Genomic DNA, 8,556 nt, shown 5'->3' with positions numbered 1-8,556 from the left:
ATCATATTTATTTAATTAAATCTTCTCTCACATTTAAATAAATTAATATTTATTTAAAACCCCCAAAATCCCACCTCTCACATTTAAATAAATAAATCATTTATTTAAAATCACCTTTATCCTCCACCCACTTGCATTTTCCTACAAATACAAGTTGCACAATTATTTTAAATAAATAATTTATTTAAATCACCTTTATCCTCCACCCACTTGTATTTTCCTACAAAAGCAAGTTGCACAACTATTTTAAATAAATTATTTATTTAAAATCCTATTTATCCTCACCCACTTGAAACCTTTAATGGTTTCCCTTAAAGTATTCAAACTTGATGGCTTTAAAGTCTTCAAACTTGATGGCTTCCTTCTATAATCTTCTTAAGACTTTAATGGTTTTCCTTAAAGTCTTCAAGCCTTTAATGGTTTCCCTCAAAGTCTTCAAGCATTTTAATGCTTTATCTTCATTTTTCTCATTTAAATAAATTAATATTTATTTGAATATTTATCCAAATGCAAATTACACCATTTAATTGAAATAAATGATTTTATTTTAATTGAAAATACCAAAATTTCTCCCACTTGCATTTTCCTACAAAATCCACTTGTATGCCTAAACTCCTTCTAGATTCTTCTAAACCCTTCCTAATTAGCCTAAATCCATCCCTTAAATATTGTCACATTCCTAAGCAAATTGGAGTCACTTCTCAAAGACTCCAAAGTCTTTGAAAAGCAATTAATGCTTTGTGTGTTCAACAAATTAACCCTCAAAGTCTTGGATAACCTTTGAAAGCTTTCAACCTTCAACCACTTAATCCCCAAAGTCTCCAATAACCATTAATGGTTAATTCAACCCTCCCACATGGTTAAAACATTTGTTTTGACTCAACCTCTACCCAACCCAAAGGTCTCATCAGGCCATTAATGCTTTGACCATGATTATCTCTTAAACATTTGCACAAAGGTTTATCCTTGGATTAACTCTTAATCTAATGGGTAATCTTAATTTAGACTTGACCCTTACCTTCTAGATAACCATGAGGTCTTCTCAGGCCTTTAATGCCTCCAACCTCTTCTCTCAACCCAATCCTATGTTGACACTTGTCACCATTTTATTGGTGCCAATTGTGCACATGGATCCCCAACTTTCAAACTTGGCCCTTGATTAAACCATTCAATCTTAACCCTTCATTTCCCCATTTCTTCTATAAATAGAACCCTTCTCCTCAAGCAAAAGGAAGCATTTAGAGTATTGTTGTTATACTGGCATTAGCATAGAGCTTTTTCATAGCATCACTATCTACTCTTGCATAGTATTTGCTTATCATATTCAACCATCTTGAATCTCCATATGGCATCCATGGCTAGTGCTAAAAGCTGAGAGCTACACTCATTTGGGACTTGGAGAGGAGAGAAACAAGGGAGGAGCAACTATGAGCATTTTGATTAGCTATTTCATTCTATGTTTATATGCTTTCTATTTCATGCTTGATATCTCTCTTGATATGCCTGTTTAGGATAATTTTTTGTTGCTAACACTAATGTTTGTTTCTTGTGCTCTTGTGTGTGTTGCCATCAAACAAATTTTCTAATCCTTTTTGCAGAGCATCAAGCTATATCACCAGTCTTTAATGTAGCTGACCTGATCATGTACAAGGGTGAGATAGCAGGGCAGACTGAGAACCAAGCTAAGGTATTAGAAGACTTGGATGTAAATACCTTACCTCAAGTGAAGAAGCCTAAAGCAGAGGAGATCTTGGAATCAAGGGTGAAGAAGTCAACTAGACACCAGGTCTACATGGAGCACTTAGTGAAATGGGCAGATCAACCAGTATCTGAAGCTACATGGGTGGAGGAGAGAAGGTTCAAGACACTTAACATAGACCCGGCTCTCATCTCTTCTTTTATTTCTTAAGTTGTGTGCAAAGGGGGAGTATGGTGCAGGAGAACCCTTCCAAACTCTTTCTCTTTCTTGTTTTGTTGGTGTTATGCTTCTTTTGAAGCCATTGTACATGAATAAGAGCCATAAGCTCATTTGTGCTAGACTAGGTCCTAGTTTTAGGTCCTTAGTGAGTTTGTTGTGATTTCTTGTGTAGGAGAGGTTGAGTGTGCCTGGAGTGTGTGTTAGGCCTTATTGGCATGTTGATGTCCTTAGGATAGCCCAAAATAGGCTTAGGAGTCATGAAAAGCAACAATGGCAAAGTTGCTCAAAAGATGCAAAAGTTGCATGACAACTTTTAAAAGTTGCTTGGCAACTTTTCCACCCAAAATGGTCATAGACCCTTGTTGAGTGTGGAGAGTCCTAATTTTGGCACACCAACCAAGGTATGGGTAGTATAAGTACATACAAAACCTAAATGAATGGGTTGGATGTCAGACATTGTACGACCCTAGTAAGAAGATCAGACTGAGACTGTAAAACTGTTACCAGTCAGTTTGAATGAAGAAAACAAGCCAGTTAATGGATTGAAAAACATCTAAATCCATGTGGCATGTTTGTCATGGTATAAATACTTTCATTTCAAGCAATTAGTTTAGGTTTTTATTTGCAGATTGAGTGTATTTGTAAATAGTCTGTAAATACTCTTCTTTCTGTCCAGTTTTGGATAGGATTATGTGAAAGGTTGCATAACTCCATTCCCCATTGTGGAACCACCATGAAACCATGAGGAATGGGAGTGTAGGCCTTGTACCATATTGCAAAACAACCAGGGCCCTTGATAATGCAGGAAGGCCAACAAAGACCTACTCCTAGGCGAGACTGGACAGTGCCCAGTTAGGAGAGGTTAAGTTGCAGAGGTCTTGGAGAGCAAGGTTGAACATAGGAGAGTACATCCTTTGGAGGGAGTACATAGGAGTGTTTGAGGTATCATTGGTGTGAAGGAGGAGCCTCCACCAATCCAAACAAGGTGGCTAACACACAAAACCTTCACTATGACCCAAGTAGATCACAAAACCCTTAAAAAACCCCAAAATTTGCCCTAGGCACTGTACGGCCACTTGGAGGCCCAAAACCTAGAAATTCCTTGAGCCCTTGCCAATTGATTGGTAGTCCATTTTGGGAGTTTGGGTTTTGTATGCATTGTTTGTGAGAGAAAGCCCCAAAGGACCGGGTAGGAGGCCTAATTGGTCCTAATCCTTGTAGCCCTATTTTGTAAGCAAAAACACAAAATAGTGAAATTAGTAGAAAGAATGAAGGTGGCAACTTCTTGGGGGCACATGGAGGGATGTAAAAAATGGTTTAAGACCTGATTAAACCTTGCTAAGACCTTGGAAAGTGTGAAACAAACCTTAGCCCTTATTAGCCATAGTAAGGGGTTTTGAGTCTCATGAGTAGGTGAGACCTTAGGAGCAGCATAGCAACTCATTGGTGGGTGGATTGGGAAAGGTCAGGGGACTCCTCAAGCAAAGGAAGTCCTAGAGACCCTAGGGTGTGAAGAGAACACCAGGTGATCCAAAGAAAAGGATCCAGGAGCATAGACTAGGCTAGTCTATCCCAAACCCCATCCCATCAACAACCCAACTCCACCATTTTTTAACTCGAATTTCCTCCCAAGTGGTGGTTGGGGGTATACCCCCGTCCAAGACCACTATTGTATTTGCCATTTTATTAGATGGCAATCAGGTTTACAACCCTGATCGCCACTTCATTGCTTTGTTTTTCCAAAATGGTGGTCGAGGTTGTAAGTCCGACCACCACTTCTTTTTGATATTTGTTTAGATGGTGATCGGGTTTAGAACCCCGACCACCACTTTTGATGCATGATTTTTACTTTCCAAGTGTAAATTGGGGGTATAATCGTGAATTACACTATGATTTTCACTTCCTGAGTATAAATCAGGGGTATAATCCCGATTTGCGCTGCTTTGGTTTTTATCATTTCCAAGTGTATTTCGAGAGTATAAACCTAATATACACTTAGTTTTCGGTTTTTACCAATTTGATAAAGTGAAAATTAGACTTATAAGTTTGAAATGCACTTGTTTTGATTTCACACTTAATAAGTGTAAATCAGACTTATAGGTTCAATTTGTACCTATTACACACATATACAAATTGGTTATTTTTTATCAATTTGTGATGGATCAATGGACCTTTTTGTATCAAATGAAGATCTCTATGGTGGCTAATCATTTCCAATAATGGTATTTTCACATTACAGTGCATTTATTGCAAATGTCAGATCCTTATTCCAACAAGAAATCAATGAAGTTCAAGAAGCAATAAATCTATCCAGTTTTCCTCCTCCGCCAATGTCTTCTAATATTGACAATATTAGGGATACGGAGATCGGTTATGTGGATCTTAAGGAATTTCTTAAGAGGGTAAGAGATCCACCAATATCATACCTAATGGAATGTACTATCAATAGTGAAATATATTTGGTGGTCACTTTTCCTATGTCCACGCAGAATCCAGAGTTTGTGTTGGCCTTAGCCAATGGGTATGGTCGGTCCACTAGATCAGTGAAGGATGCAGATGGGAAGAAGACACTCAAAAATATTGATGAGGATTTATTTGACACAATATTCAAGTTCTCACCTATAGATTAATATGCAAATATTGATATGCAGTCAATAATGGCTTATTTTGACAAGAATTCAGAGAAGTGTCGAAGATATATGAATGATAATTGGCTCAAAACTCCTAGGCCTACAATATCAAGATGGCCTAAGACTCTTCCTCGTAGTGACTTCATTCAGGAGGTCAATGATCTCATTACTCTTCTCTCTAGAGTAAAGGGTCTTTCGACCTTAAATACCTATCACAAGTGGATGTATGAGTACATTCATATCATTAGGCAGAATAAGAAGAAGATCTATTGGGGTAAACAGATTGTAGATGCCCTATGTGAGCAGTTGACCAAGGTGCCCACTACCTTGAAATTCTACATGACTTCTTATTTGGGCTATGTAGCTTCCTCTATGAGGCATTTTATCAGTTTGTCTACCATAGGTGACAAGAGTAAAGTTCTTGTTTATGAATACTTCACCCAGTTGACTCTCAAGGAGAGTATATTTCATTTCAGGAGGGTTAATGATGCTTTCTTCTCTCACTATATGTGCTTGTTTAAAAAAGATCTTCAGAACAAGAGATTGTCAAATGAAGTCTGGAAAGTTGTGAGTGAATATGGTTGCATTTTCTTGAATATGGAGAGCCCTTCATGCCGCCAAGGTATCCATCAGATAAGATTATTATTATTATGAAGATAGCTTGCCAAATGATTTCCATCCATGAGCGTCAATCTGGAGCTCATAAGATAGGTCTTAAGTGGGAGATACTCCATCAACTCTATCTACAAAGCTCGTGCCATGGAGGAAGAGATGAGAAGGGTGACCATGTGATTCTTCAAAGCCATAAAGTATTTTTACTATCGGGGTATGAAGAATAAGATAAAAAAATTACACCCATGTACATTGAATTGAGTATGTATTGATTGATTGTAGGATTGAGGAGGATATATGAAGAATGGACTATTATCATCTTACTATTGAGCATATTGAGAATCTTGATCTCACCGAGGTTCCAAAAGATCTTGAGGAAGATGGAGATATTATTGATCCTACATATGAAAAGGATAACATTGTTAGATTACCTCTAGCTCTCATTGAATGGTCCAAAAGGGAGAATACTTCCATAAGGGCCAGGTTCTAAAGAATTATCGACAACAGTAGTGTTTGGTTGAATCTACATGGTGTGCAGTTGAAACCTTTCCAAGCTGAATATTTTGAAGAAGAAGATGCAGGGCCTAAAGGGAAAGTTTCTAAGCTCAGGACCAAGAATAGACAGGAACCCATAACTTCTAAGGGTCCTAAATTCAAGTTCACTATTGGAAAAGGAAAAATCAAGGTGAGTCGTCAATCTAGGAGACTCAAGTTGATGATGCTGAAGGAGAAGAAAATGAAGAATTGATTCAAGAAGAAGATGAACCAGTGAATGAACAAGAATAAGTTGAAGGAGAATTTGATGAAGAGAGATTACTTGAAATCCCAAGTACTTCCCAGTCTCAAGAGACATGTGAAGGTGTTCCTCCTACATCAGGTGATGTTCTAGTTACTTCTTCAGTTCTTGTTGTTGACATTGTTCCTTTGGATTTTGTTGTGTCATTATCATCTTAGGCTCCTGTGGTTCATAATATTCCTTCCACTTCTACAAGTCAAACTGCTTTGGACACACCTCATGATAATCTAGATGCTGTCTTTCTCCCTAATTTGTCTAAGGTTACTTCTTCTATGTTAGAAGAATTTGATAGTTTTATGATGGAGACCCAAGTTCCCTCTAAGGCTCCTATCATTTCAAATCCACTCATTGTTGTCACCTCAACTGCACCTATTGTTACTACCCATGTTCAATCTCAGGAGTTGACAACACAAGTTTTAACTGTCGAGGTTGTTGAAGATTCCTCATTACTACCTTGGTTGGTATCTAACACTCCCAAGCGGAGAAAGAAAGTTGTTCCTTTGGATGACTTTGACTTCAGTCAATTGGTACCTATCAAGCCAAAGGGTAAGAAAAAGGCTAAAACTCTTTCCAGAGTTAAAGTAGATGAGTCAAAGAATAAATATGTGGAGATGGCTATTCCCCCTCCTGATATAGATCTTGATAGAATTCAACCTTCTAATTATGTTATCAAGAAGATTGACTTAGGCAAATAGATACATTAGGGTACAATTGAGGATGTTGAATCTTATTTCTGACATCTTGTATCCATGTTCAACAAGGAAAGGGTGAAAAGGGATAAACTTAAGAAACAGTTTGATCAGTTGACTGAATTTTTTATCAAAATTACTAAGTCATCAGAGGTAATTGAGATAATCACTTCTTTAGTAGATGAACAGGTGGTGAGACAAGTTGAACAAATAATTTCTCATGGGAGAACAATAGGAGAATGTGTGGATAGGCTTTTGAGTCAAGGGACTCGTATCCTATGTTCAACGGTTACCTTGGTAAGTGGATTAGAAGAGGTAAAGGTTGAAATTGAAAATACTTTGAATTTACTTTCAACTGAGTTAGAAGCACATGAACAAAACTTTGACCCTTGCTTGAAGTTAGAAGATTTCTAATTAGATGTTCTTGTTGACAATGGTGTGATCCCATCAAGGGACATTTATATTGAGCAAAGGTAAATTATAGAATATCAATTGAATACCCTTGAAATTCTTATTAAGGATTTGAGAAAAGCTCAAAAGGAATGTAATGATAAGGGTAAGGACATCATTGAGAAGATATCAATTCTTCATTGCACTTTCCTTAATGAAAGCCAGAAACCCCTACCTCAGGATGCTATTGTAAAATAATTTAGTTTGTTGATTGGTGAAGAGGTTGACATGCAAACTTTATCACTATCTTCCATTGATAAGTTGATTGATATCCAGGTGAATTTGGATGATATAGCCTCACTTCTCAAGAAGCATAAGAAATGTTACATGAACCTTGGAGATTCTATCACTCGGGTCAAGGTCATCAAAAGTCACACTAAAGGACCTGATCAGGAGCAGATGAAAACATTGTTGCAAAAATATGAGGGTTTTATGAAACAATATCATAATGGAGTGTCTTGTGACAATAATTTTTCATATTAGATGTAATTTTGAATAAGACATTGACACTTGAAATGTAATTTTTGTATTTAGTTTTTGCATGAGTTCAAAGTCAATGAAGACTCTTCCTTGAATTAGTCATAGTTTTTCCTCGATTTTCTTAGAACCTCTCTCCTATATATATGAGGTTGCTTTTTGTAATGCATATCTATTATCTTTAATCATATGGCAAAACTCTGCTGAAGTAAAGAGCTAAGAAGTGAAACTTTTTGTTCATTTTTGTGATTTTGCAACTTGATGAAATAAGAAGAAAGCTTTTGGCATCTAGAATTTGTGTTCGATTTATTTGTGGTTTGTGGTGAGAGTGTTCTTATGTCATTTTCATTATAAATTATTGTTGTATTCAAGTGAAGGCAAGTTGAGAATATTGTTAAAGTGTAGAGGCAGTTATTGATTTATGAACTTTGTGTCATATCTTGGCTATCATTGTTAAAATAGGAATTGGTGAGTTTTATATCAGTTTTAAGACTTTGTGCTTCATATTGATATTGTTTAGTTAAGATTAGCTAAAATACATTAAGGTTATGCTTTAAAGGCTTTGGGATTTATTGTGTCATCTTGGAAAAGAAGATCGTGATTTTAAGACTTTGGGCTCTTGTCATTATTTTTAGAAATTTTTTATCATTAGCATAATAATAAATTAGTTTAAAGACTTTGCACTTTATTTTGGTTTATTGATTAACACATTGGGTTACAAAAGAAATTATCAAAAGAAAGTTTGATAGGAGAGAAACAAATTCAAGCCTTTGAGCTTGAGCACTCTTTCCCATCCCAGAGAAGCAACAAAGGACTTTCAACCCTTCATAGAAACTTTGCTTCTTTCCTTATCCATTATTTTACTCATTCTTTCTTTAAAGAGTTAATTTGTAACGTCAATATTGTAAGAATTATCGCTTCTCTATGTTGTAAATTCTTTCCTAAAATCAGAGGAAAATAATAACATCTATCTTGAAAAGAAGA

Source organism: Cryptomeria japonica, chromosome 1 (genome assembly GCF_030272615.1).
Source record: "Cryptomeria japonica chromosome 1, Sugi_1.0, whole genome shotgun sequence".
Classification (NCBI taxonomy): Eukaryota; Viridiplantae; Streptophyta; class Pinopsida; order Cupressales; family Cupressaceae; genus Cryptomeria; species Cryptomeria japonica.
Note: the sequence above shows the minus strand (reverse complement) of the source record.